Here is a 23173-nt window from a genome sequence, read left to right on the forward strand (position 1 = left end):
TCCCTCACTGTCTCCCTCACAGTCTCTCTCGCTGTCTCTCTCGCTGTCTCTCTCACAGTCTCCCTCACAGTCTCTCTCGCTGTCTCTCTCGCTGTCTCTCTCGCTGTCTCTCTCGCCGTCTCCCTCGCAGTCTCTCTCGAAGTCTCTCTCGCTGTCTCCCTCGCTGTCTCTCTCGCTCTCTCTCTCGCCGTCGCTCTCGCCGTCTCCCTCGCAGTCTCTCTCGAAGTCTCTCTCGCTGTCTCCCTCGCTGTCTCTCCCGCTCTCTCTCTCGCCGTCGCTCTCGCCGTCTCCCTCGCAGTCTCTCTCGAAGTCTCTCTCGCCGTCTCCCTCGCAGTCTCTCTCGAAGTCTCCCTCGCTGTCTCCCTCGCTGTCTCCCTCGCTGTCTCTCTCGCTCTCTCTCTCGCCGTCTCCCTCGCCGTCTCCCTCGCAGTCACTCTCGCAGTCTCTCTCGCTGTATCCCTCGCTGTCTCTCTCGCTATCTCCATAGCAGTCTCCCTCGCAGTCTCCCTCACAGTCTCTCTCGCTGTCTCCCTCGCAGTCACCCTGGATGTCTCTCTCGCAGTCTCTCTCGCAGTCTCTGTCGCATTCTCTTTCGCTGTCTCTCTCGATGTCTCTCTCGATGTCTCTCTCGTTGTCTCCCTCGCTGTCTCCCTCTCAGTCTCTCTCTCAGTCTCTCTCGCATTCTATCTCGCTGTCTCCCTCGCTGTCTCCCTCGCACTCTCTGGCTTTCTCTCTGGCTTTCTCTCTCGCAGTCCCTCTCACTGTCTCTCTCGCAGTCTCTCTCGCAGTCTCTCTCGCAGTCCCTCTCACTGTCTCTCTCGCAGTCCCTCTCACTGTCTCTCTCGCAGTCTCCCTCACAGTCTCCCTCGCAGTCTCTCTCGCAGTCTCTCTCGAAGTCTCTCTCGAAGTCTCTCTCTCTGTCTCCCTCGCTGTCTCTCTCGCTCTCTCTCTAGCCATCGCCCTCGCCGTCTCCCTCGCCGTCTCCCTCGCAGTCACTCTCGCAGTCTCTCTCGCTGTATCCCTCGCTGTCTCTCTCGCTATCTCCATAGCAGTCTCTCTCGCAGTCTCCCTCACAGTCTCCCTCGCTGTCTCCCTCACAGTCTCTCTCGCAGTCTCTCTCGCAGTCTCTCTCGCAGTCTCTCTCGCAGTCTCTCTCGCTGTCTCCCTCGCTGTCTCTCTCGCTGTCTCCCTTGCAGTCTCCCTCGCAGTCTCTCTCGCTTTCTCCCTCGCAGTCTCTCTCGCTTTCTCCCTCGCAGTCTCTCTCGCAGTCTACCTCGCAGTTTCTCTCGCTGTCTCCCTCGCTGTCTCCCTCGCAGTCTCTCTTGCAGTCTCCCTCGCTGTCTCCCTCGCTGTCTCCCTTGCTGTCTCCCTTGCTGTCTCCCTTGCTGTCTCCCTCGCTGTCTCTCTCGCAGTCTCCCTCGCTGTCTCCCTCGCTGTCTCCCTCGATCTCTCTCGCATTCTCTCTCGTTGTCTCCCTCGCAGTCTCTCTCGCTGTGTCCCTCGCAGTCTCTCTCACAGGCTCTGTCGCTGTCTCTGTCGCTGTCTCTGTCGCTGTCTCCCTCGCTGTCTCCCTCGCTGTCTCCCTCGCAGTCTCTCTCTAAGTCTCTCTCTATGTCTCTCTCGCTGTCTCCCTCGCTGTCTCCCTCGCCGTCTCCCTCGCCGTCTCCCTCGCCGTCTCCCTCGCCGTCTCCCTCGCCGTCTCCCTGGCCGTCTCCCTGGCCGTCTCCCTGGCCGTCTCCCTGGCCGTCTCCCTGGCAGTCTCCCTCGCAGTCTCTCTCGCAGTCTCTCTCGCAGTCTCTCTCGCTGTCTCTCTCAATGTACTCTCGCTGTCTCCCTCGCTGTCTCACTCACTCTATCCCTCGCTGTATCTCTCGCAGTCTCTCTCGCTGTCTCTCTCGCTGTCTCTCTCGCTGTCTCTCTCGCTGTCTCCCTCGCTGTCTCACTCGCTCTCTCCCTCGCTGTCTCTCTCGCCGTCTCTCTCGCCGTCTCTCTCGCCGTCTCTCTCTCCATCTCTCTCTCCATCTCTCTCGCACTCTCCCTCGCTGTCTCCCTCGCTGTCTCCCTCGCAGTCTCTCTCGCAGTCTCTCTCGCAGTCTCTCTCGCAGTCTCTCTCGCAGTCTCCCTCGCTGTCTCCCTCCCAGACTCTCTCGCAGTCTCCCTCCCAGTCTCTCTCGCAGTCTCTCTCGCTGTCCCTCTCGCAGTCTCTCTCGCTGTCTCCCACGCTGTCTCCCTCGCAGTCTCCCTCGCAGTCTCCCTCGCAGTCTATCTCGCAGTCTCTCTCGCAGTCTCTCTCGCAGTCTCTCTCGCAGTCTCTCTCACTGTCTCCCTCGCTTTCTCCCTCGCTCTCTCTCTCGCTGTCTCTCTCGCTGTCTCCCTCGCAGTCTCTCTTGCAGTCTCTCTTGCAGTCTCTCTCGCTGTCTCCCTCGCTGTCTCCCTCGCTGTCTCCCTCGCTGTGTCCCTCGCTCTCTCCCTCGCAGTCTCCCTCGCTGTCTCCCTCGCCGTCTCCCTCGCCGTCTCTCTCGCCGTCTTCCTCGCAGTTTCTCTCGCTGTCTCCCTCGCTGTCTCCCTCGCTGTCTCCCTCGCTGTCTCCCTCGCTGCCTCCCTCGCTGTCTCCCTAGCAGTCGCTCTCGCAGTCTCTCTCGCAGTCTCTCTCGCTGTCTCCCTCGCTGTCTCCCTCGCTGCCTCCCTCGCAGTCTCCCTCGCAGTCTCCCTCGCAGTCTCTCTCGAAGTCTCTCTCGCTGTCTCCCTCGCTGTCTCCCTCGCTGTCTCCCTCGCTGTCTCCCTCGCTCTCTCCCTCGCTCTCTCCCTCGCTCTCTCTCTCGCTCTCTCTCTCGCTCTCTCTCTCGCCGTCTCCCTCGCAGTCTCTCTCGCTGTATCCCTCGCTGTCTCTCTCGCTATTTCCCTAGCAGTCTCTCTCGCAGTTTCTCTCGCTTTCTCCCTCGCAGTCTCTCTCGCTGTCTCCCTCGCAGTCTCTCTCGCAGTCTCTCTCGCAGTCTCTCTCGCAGTCTCTCTCGCAGTCTCTCTCGCTGTCTCCCTCGCAGTCTCTCTCGCTGTCTCCCTCGCAGTCTCCCTCGCAGTCTCTCTCGCAGTCTCTCTCGCAGTCTCTCTCGCTGTCTCCCTCGCAGTCTCTATCGCTGTCTCCCTCGCAGTCTCCCTCGCAGTCTCTCTCGCAGTCTCTCTCGCACTCTCTCTCGCAGTCTCTCTCGCTTTCTCCCTCGCTCTCTCACTCGCAGACTCTCTCACTGTCTCCCTCGCAGTCTCCCTCGCTGTCTCCCTCGCTGTCTCCCTCGCTGTCTCTCTCGCTGTCTCCCTCGCTGTCTCCCTCGCTGTCTCCCTCGCAGTCTCTCTCTAAGTCTCTCTCTTAGTCTCTCTCGCTGTCTCCCTCGCTGTCTCCCTCGCTGTCTCCCTCGCCGTCTCCCTCGCCGTCTCCCTCGCCGTCTCCCTCGCCGTCTCCCTCGCCGTCTCCCTGGCCGTCTCCCTGGCCGTCTCCCTGGCCGTCTCCCTGGCCGTCTCCCTGGCGGTCTCCCTGGCCGTCTCCCTGGCAGTCTCCCTCACAGTCTCTCTCGCAGTCTCTCTCGCAGTCTCTCTCGCTGTCTCTCTCAATGTACTCTCGCTGTCTCCCTCGCTGTCTCACTCACTCTATCCCTCGCTGTATCTCTCGCAGTCTCTCTCGCTGTCTCTCTCGCTGTCTCTCTCGCTGTCTCTCTCGCTGTCTCCCTCGCTGTCTCACTCGCTCTCTCCCTCGCTGTCTCTCTCGCCGTCTCTCTCGCCGTCTCTCTCGCCGTCTCTCTCTCCATCTCTCTCTCCATCTCTCTCGCCATCTCTCTCGCACTCTCCCTCGCTGTCTCCCTCGCTGTCTCCCTCGCAGTCTCTCTCGCAGTCTCTCTCGCAGTCTCTCTCGCAGTCTCTCTCGCAGTCTCTCTCGCAGTCTCCCTCGCTGTCTCCCTCCCAGACTCTCTCGCAGTCTCCCTCCCAGTCTCTCTCGCAGTCTCTCTCGCTGTCCCTCTCGCAGTCTCTCTCGCTGTCTCCCACGCTGTATCCCTCGCAGTCTCCCTCGCAGTCTCTCTCGCAGTCTCTCTCGCAGTCTCTCTCGCAGTCTCTCTCACTGTCTCCCTCGCTTTCTCCCTCGCTTTCTCCCTCGCTGTCTCTCTCGCTGTCTCCCTCGCAGTCTCTCTTGCAGTCTCTCTTGCAGTCTCTCTCGCTGTCTCCCTCGCTGTCTCCCTCGCTGTCTCCCTCGCTGTCTCCCTCGCTGTGTCCCTCGCTCTCTCCCTCGCAGTCTCCCTCGCTGTCTCCCTCGCCGTCTCTCTCGCCTTCTCTCTCGCCGTCTTCCTCGCAGTTTCTCTCGCTGTCTCCCTCGCTGTCTCCCTCGCTGTCTCCCTCGCTGTCTCCCTCGCTGCCTCCCTCGCTGTCTCCCTAGCAGTCGCTTTCGCAGTCTCTCTCGCAGTCTCTCTCGCTGTCTCCCTCGCTGTCTCCCTCGCTGCCTCCCTCGCAGTCTCCCTCGCAGTCTCCCTCGCAGTCTCTCTCGAAGTCTCTCTCGCTGTCTCCCTCGCTGTCTCCCTCGCTGTCTCCCTCGCTGTCTCCCTCGCTGTCTCCCTCGCTCTCTCCCTCGCTCTCTCCCTCGCTCTCTCTCTCGCTCTCTCTCTCGCCGTCTCCCTCGCAGTCTCTCTCGCTGTATCCCTCGCTGTCTCTCTCGCTATTTCCCTAGCAGTCTCTCTCGCAGTTTCTCTCGCTTTCTCCCTCGCAGTCTCTCTCGCTGTCTCCCTCGCAGTCTCTCTCGCAGTCTCTCTCGCAGTCTCTCTCGCAGTCTCTCTCGCAGTCTCTCTCGCTGTCTCCCTCGCAGTCTCTCTCGCTGTCTCCCTCGCAGTCTCCCTCGCAGTCTCTCTCGCAGTCTCTCTCGCAGTCTCTCTCGCTGTCTCCCTCGCAGTCTCTATCGCTGTCTCCCTCGCAGTCTCCCTCGTAGTCTCTCTCGCAGTCTCTCTCGCAGTCTCTCTCGCAGTCTCTCTCGCTTTCTCCCTCGCTCTCTCACTCGCAGACTCTCTCACTGTCTCCCTCGCAGTCTCCCTCGCTGTCTCCCTCGCTGTCTCCCTCGCTGTCTCTCTCGCTGTCTCTCTCGCTGTCTCTCTCGCTGTCTTCCTCGCAGTCTCTCTTGCAGTCTCTCTCGCTGTCTCCCTCGCTGTCTCCCTCGCTGACTCCCTCGCTGTCTCCCTCGCTGTGTCCCTCGCTCTCTCCCTCGCCGTCTCCCTCGCCGTCTCTCTCGCAGTCTCTCTCGCTGTCTTCCTCGCAGTTTCTCTCGCTGTCTCCCTCGCTGTCTCCCTCGCTGTCTCCCTAGCCGTCTCCCTCGCTGCCTCCCTCGCTGTCTCCCTTGCAGACGCTCTCGCAGTCTCCCTCGCTGTCTCCCTCGCTGTCTCCCTCGCAGTCTCTCTCGCAGTCTCTCTCGCAGTCTCTCTCGCTGTCTCCCTCGCAGTCTCTATCGCTGTCTCCCTCGCAGTCTCCCTCGCAGTCTCTCTCGCAGTCTCTCTCGCTGTCTTCCTCGCAGTTTCTCTCGCTGTCTCCCTCGCTGTCTCCCTCGCTGTCTCCCTAGCCGTCTCCCTCGCTGCCTCCCTCGCTGTCTCCCTTGCAGACGCTCTCGCAGTCTCCCTCGCTGTCTCCCTCGCAGTCTCCCTCGCAGTCTCTCTCGCAGTCTCTCTCGCAGTCTCTCTCGCTGTCTCCCTCGCAGTCTCTATCGCTGTCTCCCTCGCAGTCTCCCTCGCAGTCTCTCTCGCAGTCTCTCTCGCACTCTCTCTCGCAGTCTCTCTCGCTTTCTCCCTCGCTCTCTCACTCGCAGACTCTCTCACTGTCTCCCTCGCAGTCTCCCTCGCTGTCTCCCTCGCTGTCTCCCTCGCTGTCTCTCTCGCTGTCTCCCTCGCTGTCTCCCTCGCTGTCTCCCTCGCAGTCTCTCTCTAAGTCTCTCTCTTAGTCTCTCTCGCTGTCTCCCTCGCTGTCTCCCTCGCTGTCTCCCTCGCTGTCTCCCTCGCCGTCTCCCTCGCCGTCTCCCTCGCCGTCTCCCTCGCCGTCTCCCTCGCCGTCTCCCTGGCCGTCTCCCTGGCCGTCTCCCTGGCCGTCTCCCTGGCCGTCTCCCTGGCGGTCTCCCTGGCCGTCTCCCTGGCAGTCTCCCTCGCAGTCTCTCTCGCAGTCTCTCTCGCAGTCTCTCTCGCTGTCTCTCTCAATGTACTCTCGCTGTCTGCCTCGCTGTCTCACTCACTCTATCCCTCGCTGTATCTCTCGCAGTCTCTCTCGCTGTCTCTCTCGCTGTCTCTCTCGCTGTCTCTCTCGCTGTCTCCCTCGCTGTCTCACTCGCTCTCTCCCTCGCTGTCTCTCTCGCCGTCTCTCTCGCCGTCTCTCTCGCCGTCTCTCTCTCCATCTCTCTCTCCATCTCTCTCGCCATCTCTCTCGCACTCTCCCTCGCTGTCTCCCTCGCTGTCTCCCTCGCAGTCTCTCTCGCAGTCTCTCTCGCAGTCTCTCTCGCAGTCTCTCTCGCAGTCTCCCTCGCTGTCTCCCTCCCAGACTCTCTCGCAGTCTCCCTCCCAGTCTCTCTCGCAGTCTCTCTCGCTGTCCCTCTCGCAGTCTCTCTCGCTGTCTCCCACGCTGTATCCCTCGCAGTCTCCCTCGCAGTCTCTCTCGCAGTCTCTCTCGCAGTCTCTCTCGCAGTCTCTCTCACTGTCTCCCTCGCTTTCTCCCTCGCTGTCTCTCTCGCTGTCTCTCTCGCTGTCTCCCTCGCAGTCTCTCTTGCAGTCTCTCTTGCAGTCTCTCTCGCTGTCTCCCTCGCTGTCTCCCTCGCTGTCTCCCTCGCTGTCTCCCTCGCTGTGTCCCTCGCTCTCTCCCTCGCAGTCTCCCTCGCTGTCTCCCTCGCCGTCTCTCTCACCTTCTCTCTCGCCGTCTTCCTCGCAGTTTCTCTCGCTGTCTCCCTCGCTGTCTCCCTCGCTGTCTCCCTCGCTGTCTCCCTCGCTGCCTCCCTCGCTGTCTCCCTAGCAGTCGCTTTCGCAGTCTCTCTCGCAGTCTCTCTCGCTGTCTCCCTCGCTGTCTCCCTCGCTGCCTCCCTCGCAGTCTCCATCGCAGTCTCTCTCGAAGTCTCTCTCGCTGTCTCCCTCGCTGTCTCCCTCGCTGTCTCCCTCGCTGTCTCCCTCGCTGTCTCCCTCGCTGTCTCCCTCGCTCTCTCCCTCGCTCTCTCCCTCGCTCTCTCTCTCGCTCTCTCTCTCGCCGTCTCCCTCGCAGTCTCTCTCGCTGTATCCCTCGCTGTCTCTCTCGCTATTTCCCTAGCAGTCTCTCTCGCAGTTTCTCTCGCTTTCTCCCTCGCAGTCTCTCTCGCTGTCTCCCTCGCAGTCTCTCTCGCAGTCTCTCTCGCAGTCTCTCTCGCAGTCTCTCTCGCAGTCTCTCTCGCTGTCTCCCTCGCAGTCTCTCTCGCTGTCTCCCTCGCAGTCTCCCTCGCAGTCTCTCTCGCAGTCTCTCTCGCAGTCTCTCTCGCTGTCTCCCTCGCAGTCTCTATCGCTGTCTCCCTCGCAGTCTCCCTCGCAGTCTCTCTCGCAGTCTCTCTCGCAGTCTCTCTCGCAGTCTCTCTCGCTTTCTCCCTCGCTCTCTCACTCGCAGACTCTCTCACTGTCTCCCTCGCAGTCTCCCTCGCTGTCTCCCTCGCTGTCTCCCTCGCTGTCTCTCTCGCTGTCTCTCTCGCTGTCTCTCTCGCTGTCTTCCTCGCAGTCTCTCTTGCAGTCTCTCTCGCTGTCTCCCTCGCTGTCTCCCTCGCTGACTCCCTCGCTGTCTCCCTCGCTGTGTCCCTCGCTCTCTCCCTCGCCGTCTCCCTCGCCGTCTCTCTCGCAGTCTCTCTCGCTGTCTTCCTCGCAGTTTCTCTCGCTGTCTCCCTCGCTGTCTCCCTCGCTGTCTCCCTAGCCGTCTCCCTCGCTGCCTCCCTCGCTGTCTCCCTTGCAGACGCTCTCGCAGTCTCCCTCGCTGTCTCCCTCGCTGTCTCCCTCACTGTCTCCCTCGCTGCCTCCCTCACAGTCTCTCTCGCTGTCTCCCTCGCCGTCTCCCTCGCAGTCTCTCTCGCCGTGTCTCTCGCTATATCCCTCGCTGTCTCTCTCGCTATTTCCCTAGCAGTCTCTCTCGCAGTTTCTCTCGCTGTCTCCCTCGCAGTCTCTCTCGCTGTCTCCCTCACAGTCTCTCTCGCAGTCTCCCTCGCAGTCTCTCTCTCTGTCTCCCTCGCAGTCTCTATCGCTGTCTCCCTCGCAGTCTCTCTCGCAGTCTCTCTCGCAGTCTCTCTCGCAGTCTCTCTCGCAGTCTCTCTCGCTTTCTCCCTCGCTCTCTCACTCGCAGACTCTCTCACTGTCTCCCTCGCAGTCTCCCTCGCTGTCTCCCTCGCTGTCTCTCTCGCTGTCTCTCTTGCTGTCTCTCTCGCTGTCTTCCTCGCAGTCTCTCTTGCAGTCTCTCTCGCTGTCTCCCTCGCTGTCTCCCTCGCTGTCTCCCTTGCTGTCTCCCTCGCTGTGTCCCTCGCTCTCTCCCTCGCCGTATCCCTCGCCGTCTCTCTCGCAGTCTCTCTCGCAGTCTCTCTCGCTGTCTTCCTCGCAGTTTCTCTCGCTGTCTCCCTCGCTGTCTCCCTCGCTGTCTCCCTCGCTGCCTCCCTCGCTGTCTCCCTAGCAGACGCTCTCGCAGTCTCTCTCGCAGTCTCCCTCGCTGTCTCCCTCGCTGTCTCCCTCGCTGCCTCCCTCACAGTCTCTCTCGAAGTCTCCCTCGCTGTCTCCCTCGCTGTCTCCCTCGCTGTCTACCTCGCTGTCTCCCTCGCCGTCTCCCTCGCAGTCTCTCTCGCCGTGTCTCTCGCTATATCCCTCGCTGTCTCTCTCGCTATTTCCCTAGCAGTCTCTCTCGCAGTTTCTCTCGCTGTCTCCCTCGCAGTCTCTCTCGCTGTCTCCCTCGCAGTCTCTCTCGCAGTCTCTCTCGCAGTCTCTCTCGCTGTCTCCCTCGCTGTCTCCCTCACAGTCTCTCTCGCTGTCTCCCTCGCAGTCTCTCTCGCTGTCTCTCTCGCAGTCTCTCTCGCTGTCTCCCTCGCAGTCTCTATCGCTGTCTCCCTCGCAGTCTCTCTCGCAGTCTCTCTCGCTTTCTCCCTCGCTTTCTCCCTCGCTCTCTCCCTCGCAGACTCTCTCGCAGACTCTCTCGCTGTCTCCCTCGCTGTCTCCCTCGCTGTCTCCCTCACTGTCTCTCTCGCTGTCTCCCTCACAGTCTCTCTCGCTGTCTCTCTCGCTGTCTCCCTCGCAGTCTCCCTCGCAGTCTCCCTCGAAGTCTCCCTCGAAGTCACCCTGGATGTCTCTCTCGCAGTCTCTCTCGCATTCTCTTTTGCTGTCTCTCTCGATGTCTCTCTCGTTGTCTCCCTCGCTGTCTCCCTCTCAGTCTCTCTCTCAGTCTCTCTCTCAGTCTCTCTCGCATTCTCTCTCGCTGTCTCCCTCGCACTCTCTGGCTTTCTCTCTCGCTTTCTCTCTCACAGTCCCTCTCACTGTCTCTCTCGCAGTCTCTCTCGCAGTCTCTCTCGCAGTCTCTCTCGCTGTCTCCCTCAAAGTCTCCCTCACAGTCTCTCTCGTTGTCTCTCTCGCTGTCTCTCTCGCCGTCTCCCTCGCAGTCTCTCTCGAAGTCTCTCTCGCTGTCTCCCTCGCTGTCTCTCTCGCTGTCTCTCTCGCCGTCGCTCTCACCGTCTCCCTCGCCGTCTCCCTCGCAGTCTCTCTCGCAGTCTCTCTCGCTGTATCCCTCGCTGTCTCTCTCGCTATCTCCATAGCAGTCTCTCTCGCAGTCTCCCTCACAGTCTCCCTCGCTGTCTCCCTCACAGTCTCTCTTGCTGTCTCCCTCGCAGTCACCCTGGATGTCTCTCTCGCAGTCTCTCTCGCATTCTCTTTCGCTGTCTCTCTCGATGTCTCTCTCGTTGTCTCCCTCGCTGTCTCCCTCGCTGTCTCCCTCGCTGTCTCCCTCTCAGTCTCCCTCTCAGTCTCCCTCTCAGTCTCTCTCTCAGTCTCTCTCTCAGTCTCTCTCTCAGTCTCTCTCGCATTCTCTCTCACAGTCTCCCTCACAGTCTCCCTCACAGTCTCCCTCACAGTCTCTCTCGCTGCCTCTCTCGCTGTCTCTCTCGCCGTCTCCCTCGCAGTCTCTCTCGAAGTCTCTCTCGCTGTCTCCCTCGCTCTCTCTCTCTCGCTCTCTCTCTCGCTCTCTCTCTCGCCGTCGCCCTCGCCGTCTCCCTCGCCGTCTCCCTCGCAGTCACTCTCGCAGTCTCTCTCGCTGTATCCCTCGCTGTCTCTCTCGCTATCTCCATAGCAGTCTCTCTCGCAGTCTCCCTCACAGTCTCCCTCGCTGTCTCCCTCGCTGTCTCCCTCGCAGTCTCTCTCGCAGTCTCTCTCGCAGTCTCTCTCGCAGTCTCTCTCGCTGTCTCCCTCGCTATCTCCCTCGCTGTCTCTCTCGCTGTCTCCCTTGCAGTCTCTCTCGCAGTCTCTCTCGCTTTCTCCCTCGCAGTCTCTCTCGCAGTCTCTCTCGCTTTCTCCCTCGCTGTCTCTCTCGCAGTCTCTCTCGCAGTCTCTCTCGCAGTCTCTCTCGCTGTCTCCCTCGCTTTCTCGCTCGCTTTCTCCCTCGCTTTCTCCCTCGCTGTCTCTCTCGCTGTCTCTCTCGCTGTCTCTCTTGCTGTCTCTCTCGCTGTCTCTCTCGCTGTCTCCCTCGCAGTCTCCCTCGCAGTCTCTCTTGCAGTCTCTCTCGCTGTCTCCCTCGCTGTCTCCCTCGCTGTCTCCCTCGCTGTCTCCCTCGCTGTGTCCCTCGCTCTCTCCCTCGCAGTCTCCCTCACTGTCTCCCTTGCCGTCTCTCTCGCAGCCTCTCTCGCTGTCTTCCTCGCAGTTTCTCTCGCTGTCTCCCTCGCTGTCTCCCTCGCTGTCTCCCTCGCTGTCTCCCTCGCTGTCTCCCTCGCTGCCTCCCTCGCTGTCTCCCTAGCAGTCGCTCTCGCAGTCGCTCTCGCAGTCTCTCTCGCTGTCTCCCTCGCTGTCTCCCTCGCTGTCTCTCTCGCTCTCTCTCTCGCCGTCTCCCTCGCAGTCTCTCTCGCAGTGTCTCTCACTGTATCCCTCGCTGTCTCTCTCGCTATTTCCCTAGCAATCTCTCTCGCAGTTTCTCTCGCTTTCTCCCTCGCATTCTCTCTCGCTGTCTCCCTCGCAGTCTCTCTCGCAGTCTCTCTCGCAGTCTCTCTCGCAGTCTCCCTCGCAGTCTCCCTCGCAGTCTCTCTCGCAGTCTCTCTCGCAGTCTCTCTCGCTGTCTCTCTCGTTGTCTCTCTCGCTGTCTCTCTCGCCGTCTCCCTCGCAGTCTCTCTCGAAGTCTCTCTCGCTGTCTCCCTCGCTGTCTCTCTCGCTGTCGCTCTCACCGTCTCCCTCGCCGTCTCCCTCGCAGTCTCTCTCGCAGTCTCTCTCGCTGTATCCCTCGCTGTCTCTCTCGCTATCTCCATAGCAGTCTCTCTCGCAGTCTCCCTCACAGTCTCCCTCGCTGTCTCCCTCACAGTCTCTCTTGCTGTCTCCCTCGCAGTCACCCTGGATGTCTCTCTCGCAGTCTCTCTCGCATTCTCTTTCGCTGTCTCTCTCGATGTCTCTCTCGTTGTCTCCCTCGCTGTCTCCCTCGCTGTCTCCCTCGCTGTCTCCCTCTCAGTCCCCCTCTCAGTCTCCCTCTCAGTCTCTCTCTCAGTCTCTCTCTCAGTCTCTCTCGCATTCTCTCTCGCTGTCTCCCTTGCTGTCTCCCTCGCACTCTCTGGCTTTCTCTCTGGCTTTCTCTCTCGCTTTCTCTCTCGCAGTCCCTCTCACTGTCTCCCTCACAGTCTCCCTCACAGTCTCTCTCGCTGCCTCTCTCGCTGTCTCTCTCGCCGTCTCCCTCGCAGTCACTCTCGAAGTCTCTCTCGCTGTATCCCTCGCTGTCTCTCTCGCTATCTCCATAGCAGTCTCTCTCGCTATCTCCATAGCAGTCTCTCTCGCAGTCTCCCTCACAGTCTCCCTCGCTGTCTCCCTCGCTGTCTCCCTCGCAGTCTCCCTCGCAGTCTCTCTCGCAGTCTCTCTCGCAGTCTCTCTCGCAGTCTCTCTCGCAGTCTCTCTCGCTGTCTCCCTCGCTATCTCCCTCGCTGTCTCTCTCGCTGTCTCCCTTGCAGTCTCTCTCGCAGTCTCTCTCGCTTTCTCCCTCGCAGTCTCTCTCGCAGTCTCTCTCGCTTTCTCCCTCGCTGTCTCTCTCGCAGTCTCTCTCGCAGTCTCTCTCGCAGTCTCTCTCGCTGTCTTCCTCGCTTTCTCCCTCGCTTTCTCCCTCACTTTCTCCCTCGCTGTCTCTCTCGCTGTCTCTCTCGCTGTCTCTCTCGCTGTCTCTCTCGCTGTCTCCCTCGCAGTCTCTCTTGCAATCTCTCTCGCTGTCTCCCTCGCTGTCTCCCTCGCTGTCTCCCTCGCTGTCTCCCTCGCTGTCTCCCTCGCTGTGTCCCTCGCTCTCTCCCTCGCAGTCTCCCTCACTGTCTCCCTTGCCGTCTCTCTCGCAGCCTCTCTCGCTGTCTTCCTTGCAGTTTCTCTCGCTGTCTCCCTCGCTGTCTCCCTCGCTGTCTCCCTCGCTGTCTCCCTCGCTGTCTCCCTCGCTGCCTCCCTCGCTGTCTCCTTAGCAGTCGCTCTCGCAGTCGCTCTCGCAGTCTCTCTCGCAGTCTCTCTCGCTGTCTCCCTCGCTGTCTCCCTCGCTGCCTCCCTCGCAGTATCTCTCGAAGTCTCTCTCGCTGTCTCCCTCGCTGTCTCCCTCGCTGTCTCCCTCGCTGTCTCTCTCGCTCTCTCTCTCGCCGTCTCCCTCGCAGTCTCTCTCGCAGTGTCTCTCGCTGTATCCCTCGCTGTCTCTCTCGCTATTTCCCTAGCAGTCTCTCTCGCAGTTTCTCACGCTTTCTCCCTCGCATTCTCTCTCGCTGTCTCCCTCGCAGTCTCTCTCGCAGTCTCTCTCGCAGTCTCTCTCGCAGTCTCCCTCGCAGTCTCCCTCGCAGTCTCTCTCGCAGTCTCTCTCGCTGTCTCCCTCGCTGTCTCCCTCACAGTCTCTCTCGCTGTCTCCCTCGCAGTCTCCCTCGCAGTCTCCCTCGCAGTCTCTCTCGCAGTCTCTCTCGCTGTCTCCCTCGCAGTCTCTATCGCTGTCTCCCTCGCAGTCTCTCTCGCAGTCTCTCTCGCAGTCTCTCTCGCAGTCTCTCTCGCTTTCTCCCTCGCAGACTCTCTCGCTGTCTCCCTCGCAGTCTCTCTCGCATTCTCTTTCGCTGTCTCTCTCGTTGTCTCTCTCGTTGTCTCTCTCGATGTCTCTCTCATTGTCTCCCTCGCTGTCTCCCTCGCTGTCTCCCTCTCAGTCTCTCTCTCAGTCTCTCTCTCAGTCTCTCTCTCAGTCTCTCTCGCTGTCTCCCTCGCACTCTCTGGCTTTCTCTCTCGCTTTCTCTCTCGCAGTCCCTCTCACTGTCTCTCTCGCAGTCTCTCTCGCAGTCTCTCTCGCAGTCTCTCTCGCTGTCTCCCTCACAGTCTCCCTCACAGTCTCCCTCACAGTCTCTCTCGCTGTCTCTCTCGCTGTCTCTCTCGCTGTCTCTCTCGCCGTCTCTCTCGCCGTCTCCCTCGCAGTCTCTCTCGCTGTCTATCTCGCCGTCTCCCTCGCAGTCTCTCTCGAAGTCTCTCTCGCTGTCTCCCTCGCTGTCTCTCTCGCTATCTCCATAGCAGTCTCCCTCACAGTCTCCCTCGCTGTCTCCCTCACAGTCTCTCTCGCTGTCTCCCTCGCAGTCACCCTGGATGTCTCCCTCTCAGTCTCTCTCGATGTCTCTCTCGATGTCTCTCTCGATGTCTCTCTCGCTGTCTCCCTCGCTGTCTCCCTCTCAGTCTCTCTCCCAGTCTCTCTCGCATTCTCTCTCGCTGTCTCCCTCGCTGTCTCCCTCGCACTCTCAGGCTTTCTCTCTCGCAGTCCCTCTCACTGTCTCTCTCGCAGTCTCTCTCGCAGTCTCTCTCGCAGTCTCTCTCGCGGTCTCCCTCACAGTCTCCCTCACAGTCTCTCTCGCTGTCTCTCTCGCTGTCTCTCTCGCTGTCTCTCTCACCGTCTCCCTCGCAGTCTCTCTCGAAGTCTCTCTCGCTGTCTCCCTCGCTGTCTCTCTCGCTGTCGCTCTCACCGTCTCCCTCGCCGTCTCCCTCGCCGTCTCCCTCGCCGTCTCCCTCGCAGTCTCTCTCGCAGTCTCTCTCGCTGTATCCCTCGCTGTCTCTCTCGCTATCTCCATAGCAGTCTCTCTCGCAGTCTCCCTCACAGTCTCCCTCGCTGTCTCCCTCACAGTCTCTCTTGCTGTCTCCCTCGCAGTCACCCTGGATGTCTCTCTCGCTGTCTCTCTCGATGTCTCTCTCGCTGTCTCCCTCGCTGTCTCCCTCGCTGTCTCCCTCGCTGTCTCCCTCGCTGTCTCCCTCGCTGTCTCCCTCTCAGTCTCCCTCTCAGTCTCTCTCTCAGTCTCTCTCTCAGTCTCTCTCGCATTCTCTCTCGCTGTCTCCCTCGCTGTCTCCCTCGCACTCTCTGGCTTTCTCTCTGGCTTTCTCTCTCGCAGTCCCTCTCACTGTCTCTCTCGCTGTCTCCCTCACAGTCTCCCTCACAGTCTCTCTCGCTGCCTCTCTCGCCGTCTCCCTCGCAGTCTCTCTCGAAGTCTCTCTCGCTGTCTCCCTCGCTCTCTCTCTCGCTCTCTCTCTCGCTCTCTCTCTCGCCGTCGCCCTCGCCGTCTCCCTCGCCGTCTCCCTCGCAGTCACTCTCGCAGTCTCTCTCGCTGTATCCCTCGCTGTCTCTCTCGCTATCTCCATAGCAGTCTCTCTCGCAGTCTCCCTCACAGTCTCCCTCGCTGTCTCCCTCGCAGTCTCTCTCGCAGTCTCTCTCGCAGTCTCTCTCGCAGTCTCTCTCGCAGTCTCTCTCGCTGTCTCCCTCGCAGTCTCTCTCGCAGTCTCTCTCGCAGTCTCTCTCGCAGTCTCTCTCGCAGTCTCTCTCGCTGTCTCCCTCGCTATCTCCCTCGCTGTCTCTCTCGCTGTCTCCCTTGCAGTCTCTCTCGCAGTCTCTCTCGCTTTCTCCCTCGCAGTCTCTCTCGCAGTCTCTCTCGCTGTCTCCCTCACTTTCTCCCTCGCTTTCTCCCTCGCTGTCTCTCTCGCTGTCTCTCTCGCTGTCTCTCTTGCTGTCTCTCTCGCTGTCTCTCTCGCTGTCTCCCTCGCAGTCTCTCTTGCAGTCTCTCTCGCTGTCTCCCTCGCTGTCTCCCTCGCTGTCTCCCTCGCTGTCTCCCTCGCTGTCTCCCTCGCTGTGTCCCTCGCTCTCTCCCTCGCAGTCTCCCTCACTGTCTCCCTTGCCGTCTCTCTCGCAGTCTCTCTCGCTGTCTTCCTCGCAGTTTCTCTCGCAGTCTCTCTCGCAGTCTCTCTCACAGTCTCTCTCGCAGTCTCTCTCGCTGTCTCCCTCGCTATCTCCCTCGCTGTCTCTCTCGCTGTCTCCCTTGCAGTCTCTCTCGCAGTCTCTCTCGCTTTCTCCCTCGCAGTCTCTCTCGCAGTCTCTCTCGCTTTCTCCCTCGCAGTCTCTCTCGCTTTCTCCCTCGCAGTCTCTCTCGCAGTCTCTCTCGCAGTCTCTCTCGCAGTCTCTCTCGCAGTCTCTCTCGCTGTCTCCCTCGCTTTCTCCCTCGCTTTCTCCCTCGCTTTCTCCCTCGCTTTCTCCCTCGCTGTCTCTCTCGCTGTCTCTCTCGCTGTCTCTCTTGCTGTCTCTCTCGCTGTCTCTCTCGCTGTCTCCCTCGCAGTCTCTCTTGCAGTCTCCCTCGCTGTCTCCCTCGCTGTCTCCCTCGCTGTCTCCCTCGCTGTCTCCCTCGCTGTCTCCCTCGCTGTGTCCCTCGCTCTCTCCCTCGCAGTCTCCCTCACTGTCTCCCTTGCCGTCTCTCTCGCAGCCTCTCTCGCTGTCTTCCTCGCAGTTTCTCTCGCTGTCTCCCTCGCTGCCTCCCTCGCTGTCTCCCTAGCAGTCGCTCTCGCAGTCGCTCTCGCAGTCTCTCTCGCAGTCTCTCTCGCTGTCTCCCTCGCTGTCTCCCTCGCTGCCTCCCTCGCAGTATCTCTCGAAGTCTCTCTCGCTGTCTCCCTCGCTGTCTCCCTCGCTGTCTCCCTCGCTGTCTCTCTCGCTCTCTCTCTCGCCGTCTCCCTCGCAGTCTCTCTCGCAGTGTCTCTCGCTGTATCCCTCGCTGTCTCTCTCGCTATTTCCCTAGCAGTCTCTCTCGCAGTTTCTCTCGCTTTCTCCCTCGCATTCTCTCTCGCTGTCTCCCTCGCAGTCTCTCTCGCAGTCTCTCTCGCAGTCTCTCTCGCAGTCTCCCTCGCAGTCTCTCTCGCAGTCTCTCTCGCAGTCTCTCTCGCAGTCTCTCTCGCTGTCTCTCTCGCTGTCTCTCTCGCTGTCTCTCTCGCCGTCTCCCTCGCAGTCTCTCTCGAAGTCTCTCTCGCTGTCTCCCTCGCTGTCTCTCTCGCTGTCGCTCTCACCGTCTCCCTCGTCGTCTCCCTCGCAGTCTCTCTCGCAGTCTCTCTCGCAGTCTCTCTCGCTGTATCCCTCGCTGTCTCTCTCGCTATCTGCATAGCAGTCTCTCTCGCAGTCTCCCTCACAGTCTCCCTCGCTGTCTCCCTCACAGTCTCTCTTGCTGTCTCCCTCGCAGTCACCCTGGATGTCTCTCTCGCAGTCTCTCTCGCATTCTCTTTCGCTGTCTCTCTCGATGTCTCTCTCGTTGTCTCCCTCGCTGTCTCCCTCGCTGTCTCCCTCGCTGTCTCCCTCGCTGTCTCCCTCTCAGTCTCCCTCTCAGTCTCCCTCTCAGTCGCTCTCTCAGTCTCTCTCTCAGTCTCTCTCTCAGTCTCTCTCGCATTCTCTCTCGCTGTCTCCCTCGCTGTCTCCCTCGCACTCTCTGGCTTTCTCTCTGGCTTTCTCTCTCGCTTTCTCTCTCGCAGTCCCTCTCACTGTCTCTCTCGCTGTCTCCCTCACAGTCTCCCTCACAGTCTCTCTCGCTGCCTCTCTCGCTGTCTCTCTCGCCGTCTCCCTCGCAGTCTCTCTCGAAGTCTCTCTCGCTGTCTCCCTCGCTCTCTCTCTCGCTCTCTCCCTCGCTCTCTCTCTCGCTCTCTCTCTCGCTCTCTCTCTCGCCGTCGCCCTCGCCGTCTCCCTCGCCGTCTCCCTCGCAGTCACTCTCGCAGTCTCTCTCGCTGTATCCCTCGCTGTCTCTCTCGCTATCTCCATAGCAGTCTCTCTCGCAGTCTCCCTCACAGTCTCCCTCACAGTCTCTCTCGCTGCCTCTCTCGCTGTCTCTCTCGCCGTCTCCCTCGCAGTCTCTCTCGAAGTCTCTCTCGCTGTCTCCCTCGCTCTCTCTCTCGCTCTCTCTCTCGCCGTCGCCCTCGCCGTCTCCCTCGCCGTCTCCCTCGCAGTCACTCTCGCAGTCTCTCTCGCTGTATCCCTCGCTGTCTCTCTCGCTATCTCCATAGCAGTCTCTCTCGCAGTCTCCCTCACAGTCTCCCTCGCTGTCTCCCTCGCTGTCTCCCTTGCTGTCTCCCTCGCTTTCTCCCTCGCTTTATCCCTCGCTTTCTCCCTCGCTGTCTCTCTCGCTGTCTCTCTCGCTGTCTCTCTCGCTGTCTCTCTCGCTGTCTCCCTCGCAGTCTCTCTTGCAGTCTCCCTCGCTGTCTCCCTCGCTGTCTCCCTCGCTGTCTCCTTCACTGTCTCCCTCGCTGTGTCCCTCGCTCTCTCCCTCGCAGTCTCCCTCACTGTCTCCCTTGCCGTCTCTCTCGCAGCCTCTCTCGCTGTCTTCCTCGCAGTTTCTCTCGCTGTCTCCCTCGCTGTCTCCCTCGCTGTCTCCCTCGCTGTCTCCCTCGCTGTCTCCCTCGCTGCCTCCCTCGCTGTCTCCCTAGCAGTCGCTCTCGCAGTCTCTCTCGCAGTCTCTCACGCTGTCTCCCTCGCTGCCTCCCTCGCAGTATCTCTCGAAGTCTCTCTCGCTGTCTCCCTCGCTGTCTCCCTCGCTGTCTCTCTCGCCGTCTCCCTCGCAGTCTCTCTCGAAGTCTCTCTCGCTGTCTCCCTCGCTCTCTCTCTCGCTCTCTCTCTCGCTCTCTCTCTCGCCGTCGCCCTCGCCGTCTCCCTCGCCGTCTCCCTCGCAGTCACTCTCGCAGTCTCTCTCGCTGTATCCCTCGCTGTCTCTCTCGCTATCTCCATAGCAGTCTCTCTCGCAGTCTCCCTCACAGTCTCCCTCGCTGTCTCCCTCGCTGTCTCCCTTGCAGTCTCTCTCGCAGTCTCTCTCGCTTTCTCCCTCGCAGTCTCTCTCGCAGTCTCTCTCGCTTTCTCCCTCGCTGTCTCTCTCGCAGTCTCTCTCGCAGTCTCTCTCGCTGTCTCCCTCGCTTTCTCCCTCGCTTTCTCCCTCGCTTTCTCCCTCGCTGTCTCTCTCGCTGTCTCTCTCGCTGTCTCTCTCGCTGTCTCTCTCGCTGTCTCTCTCGCTGTCTCCCTCGCAGTCTCTCTTGCAGTCTCCCTCGCTGTCTCCCTCGCTGTCTCCCTCGCTGTCTCCCTCACTGTCTCCCTCGCTGTGTCCCTCGCTCTCTCCCTCGCAGTCTCCCTCACTGTCTCCCTTGCCGTCTCTCTCGCAGCCTCTCTCGCTGTCTTCCTCGCAGTTTCTCTCGCTGTCTCCCTCGCTGTCTCCCTCGCTGTCTCCCTCGCTGTCTCCCTCGCTGCCTCCCTCACTGTCTCCCTAGCAGTCGCTCTCGCAGTCTCTCACGCAGTCTCTCTCGCAGTCTCTCTCGCTGTCTCCCTCGCTGCCTCCCTCGCAGTATCTCTCGAAGTCTCTCTCGCTGTCTCCCTCGCTGTCTCCCTCGCTGTCTCCCTCGCTGTCTCTCTCGCTCTCTCTCTCGCCGTCTCCCTCGCAGTCTCTCTCGCAGTGTCTCTCGCTGTATCCCTCGCTGTCTCTCTCGCTATTTCCCTAGCAGTCTCTCTCGCAGTTTCTCTCGCTTTCTCCCTCGCATTCTCTCTCGCTGTCTCCCTCGCAGTCACTCTCGCAGTCTCTCTCGCAGTCTCTCTCGCAGTCACTCTCGCAGTCTCCCTCGCAGTCTCTCTCGCAGTCTCCCTCGCAGTCTCTCTCGCTGTCTCCCTCCCTGTCTCCCTCGCTGTCTCCCTCACAGTCTCTCTCGCTGTCTCCCTCGCAGTCTCCCTCGCTGTCTCCCTCACAGTCTCTCTCGCAGTCTCTCTCGCAGTCTCTCTCGCAGTCTCTATCGCTGTCTCTATCGCTGTCTCCCTCGCAGTCTCTCTCGCAGTCTCTCTCGCTTTCTCCCTCGCTCTCTCCCTCGCAGACTCTCTCGCTGTCTCCCTCGCAGTCTCTCTCGCATTCTCTTTCGCTGTCTCTCTCGTTGTCTCTCTCGTTGTCTCCCTCGATGTCTCTCTCATTGTCTCCCTCGCTGTCTCCCTCGCTGTCTCTCTCTCAGTCTCTCTCTCAGTCTCTCTCTCAGTCTCTCTCTCAGTCTCTCTCGCTGTCTCCCTCGCACTCTCTGGCTTTCTCTCTCGCTTTCTCTCTCGCAGTCCCTCTCACTGTCTCTCTCGCAGTCTCTCTCGCAGTCTCTCTCGCTGTCTCCCTCACAGTCTCCCTCACAGTCTCCCTCACAGTCTCTCTCGCTGTCTCTCTCGCCGTCTCTCTCGCCGTCTCCCTCGCAGTCTCTCTCGCTGTCTATCTCGCCGTCTCCCTCGCAGTCTCTCTCGAAGTCTCTCTCACTGTCTCCCTCGCTGTCTCTCTCGCTATCTCCATAGCAGTCTCTCTCGCAGTCTCCCTCACAGTCTCCCTCGCTGTCTCCCTCACAGTCTCTCTCGCTGTCTCCCTTGCAGTCACCCTGGATGTCTCCCTCTCAGTCTCTCTCGATGTCTCTCTCGATGTCTCTCTCGCTGTCTCCCTCTCAGTCTCTCTCTCAGTCTCTCTCGCATTCTCTCTCGCTGTCTCCCTCGCTGTCTCCCTCGCACTCTCTGGCTTTCTCTCTCGCAGTCCCTCTCACTGTCTCTCTCGCAGTCTCTCTCGCAGTCTCTCTCGCAGTCTCTCTCGCAGTCTCTCTCGCTGTCTCCCTCACAGTCTCCCTCACAGTCTCTCTCGCTGTCTCTCTCGCTGTCGCTCTCACCGTCTCCCTCGCCGTCTCCCTCGCAGTCTCTCTCGCAGTCTCTCTCGCTGTATCCCTCGCTGTCTCTCTCGCTATCTCCATAGCAGTCTCTCTCGCAGTCTCCCTCACAGTCTCCCTCGCTGTCTCCCTCACAGTCTCTCTTGCTGTCTCCCTCGCAGTCACCCTGGATGTCTCTCTCGCAGTCTCTCTTGCATTCTCTTTCGCTGTCTCTCTCGATGTCTCTCTCGTTGTCTCCCTCGCTGTCTCCCTCGCTGTCTCCCTCTCAGTCTCCCTCTGAGTCTCCCTCTCAGTCTCCCTCTCAGTCTCCCTCTCAGTCTCTCTCTCAGTCTCTCTCTCAGTCTCTCTCTCAGTCTCTCTCTCAGTCTCTCTCTCAGTCTCCCTCTCAGTCGCTCTCTCAGTCTCTCTCTCAGTCTCTCTCTCAGTCTCTCTCGCATTCTCTCTCGCTGTCTCCCTCGCTGTCTCCCTCGCACTCTCTGGCTTTCTCTCTGGCTTTCACTCTCGCTTTCTCTCTCGCAGTCCCTCTCACTGTCTCTCTCGCTGTCTCCCTCACAGTCTCCCTCACAGTCTCTCTCGCTGCCTCTCTCGCTGTCTCTCTCGCCGTCTCCCTCGCAGTCTCTCTCGAAGTCTCTCTCGCTGTCTCCCTCGCTCTCTCTCTCGCTCTCTCCCTCGCTCTCTCTCTCGCTCTCTCTCTCGCACTCTCTCTCGCCGTCGCCCTCGCCGTCTCCCTCGCCGTCTCCCTCGCAGTCACTCTCGCAGTCTCTCTCGCTGTATCCCTCGCTGTCTCTCTCGCTATCTCCATAGCAGTCTCTCTCGCAGTCTCTCTCGAAGTCTCTCTCGCTGTCTCCCTCGCTCTCTCTCTCGCTCTCTCTCTCGCCGTCTCCCTCGCCGTCTCCCTCGCCGTCTCCCTCGCAGTCACTCTCGCAGTCTCTCTCGCTGTATCCCTCGCTGTCTCTCTCGCTATCTCCATAGCAGTCTCTCTCGCAGTCTCCCTCACAGTCTCCCTCGCTGTCTCCCTCGCTGTCTCCCTTGCTGTCTCCCTCGCTTTCTCCCTCGCTTTATCCCTCGCTTTCTCCCTCGCTGTCTCTCTCGCTGTCTCTCTCGCTGTCTCCCTCGCTGTCTCCCTCACAGTCTCTCTCGCTGTCTCCCTCGCAGTCTCCCTCGCAGTCTCTCTCGCAGTCTCTCTCGCAGTCTCTATCGCTGTCTCTATCGCTGTCTCCCTCGCAGTCTCTCTCGCAGTCTCTCACGCTTTCTCCCTCGCTCTCTCCCTCGCAGACTCTCTCGCTGTCTCCCTCGCAGTCTCTCTCGCATTCTCTTTCGCTGTCTCTCTCGTTGTCTCTCTCGTTGTCTCCCTCGATGTCTCTCTCATTGTCTCCCTCGCTGTCTCCCTCGCTGTCTCTCTCTCAGTCTCTCTCTCAGTCTCTCTCTCAGTCTCTCTCTCAGTCTCTCTCGCTGTCTCCCTCGCACTCTCTGGCTTCCTCTCTCGCTTTCTCTCTCGCAGTCCCTCTCACTGTCTCTCTCGCAGTCTCTCTCGCAGTCTCTCTCGCTGTCTCCCTCACAGTCTCCCTCACAGTCTCCCTCACAGTCTCCCTCACAGTCTCTCTCGCTGTCTCTCTCGCCGTCTCTCTCGCCGTCTCCCTCGCAGTCTCTCTCGCTGTCTATCTCGCCGTCTCCCTCGCAGTCTCTCTCGAAGTCTCTCTCACTGTCTCCCTCGCTGTCTCTCTCGCTATCTCCATAGCAGTCTCTCTCGCAGTCTCCCTCACAGTCTCCCTCGCTGTCTCCCTCACAGTCTCTCTCGCTGTCTCCCTTGCAGTCACCCTGGATGTCTCCCTCTCAGTCTCTCTCGATGTCTCTCTCGATGTCTCTCTCGCTGTCTCCCTCTCAGTCTCTCTCTCAGTCTCTCTCGCATTCTCTCTCGCTGTCTCCCTCGCTGTCTCCCTCGCACTCTCTGGCTTTCTCTCTCGCAGTCCCTCTCACTGTCTCTCTCGCAGTCTCTCTCGCAGTCTCTCTCGCAGTCTCTCTCGCTGTCTCCCTCACAGTCTCCCTCACAGTCTCTCTCGCTGTCTCTCTCGCTGTCGCTCTCACCGTCTCCCTCGCCGTCTCCCTCGCAGTCTCTCTCGCAGTCTCTCTCGCTGTATCCCTCGCTGTCTCTCTCGCTATCTCCATAGCAGTCTCTCTCGCAGTCTCCCTCACAGTCTCCCTCGCTGTCTCCCTCACAGTCTCTCTTGCTGTCTCCCTCGCAGTCACCCTGGATGTCTCTCTCGCAGTCTCTCTCGCATTCTCTTTCGCTGTCTCTCTCGATGTCTCTCTCGTTGTCTCCCTCGCTGTCTCCCTCGCTGTCTCCCTCTCAGTCTCCCTCTGAGTCTCCCTCTCAGTCTCCCTCTCAGTCTCCCTCTCAGTCTCCCTCTCAGTCTCTCTCTCAGTCTCTCTCTCAGTCTCTCTCTCAGTCTCTCTCTCAGTCTCTCTCGCATTCTCTCTCGCTGTCTCCCTCGCTGTCTCCCTCGCACTCTCTGGCTTTCTCTCTGGCTTTCTCTCTCGCTTTCTCTCTCGCAGTCCCTCTCACTGTCTCTCTCGCTGTCTCCCTCACAGTCTCCCTCACAGTCTCTCTCGCTGCCTCTCTCGCCGTCTCCCTCGCAGTCTCTCTCGAAGTCTCTCTCGCTGTCTCCCTCGCTCTCTCTCTCGCTCTCTCTCTCGCACTCTCTCTCGCCGTCGCCCTCGCCGTCTCCCTCGCCGTCTCCCTCGCAGTCACTCTCGCAGTCTCTCTCGCTGTATCCCTCGCTGTCTCTCTCGCTATCTCCATAGCAGTCTCTCTCGCAGTCTCCCTCACAGTCTCCCTCGCTGTCTCCCTCGCTGTCTCCCTCGCAGTCTCTCTCGCAGTCTCTCTCGCAGTCTCTCTCGCAGTCTCTCTCGCTGTCTCCCTCGCTATCTCCCTCGCTGTCTCTCTCGCTGTCTCCCTTGCAGTCTCTCTCGCAGTCTCTCTCGCTTTCTCCCTCGCAGTCTCTCTCGCAGTCTCTCTCGCTTTCTCCCTC

This window comes from Heterodontus francisci, chromosome 4, assembly GCF_036365525.1.
Source record: "Heterodontus francisci isolate sHetFra1 chromosome 4, sHetFra1.hap1, whole genome shotgun sequence".
Classification (NCBI taxonomy): domain Eukaryota; kingdom Metazoa; phylum Chordata; class Chondrichthyes; order Heterodontiformes; family Heterodontidae; genus Heterodontus; species Heterodontus francisci.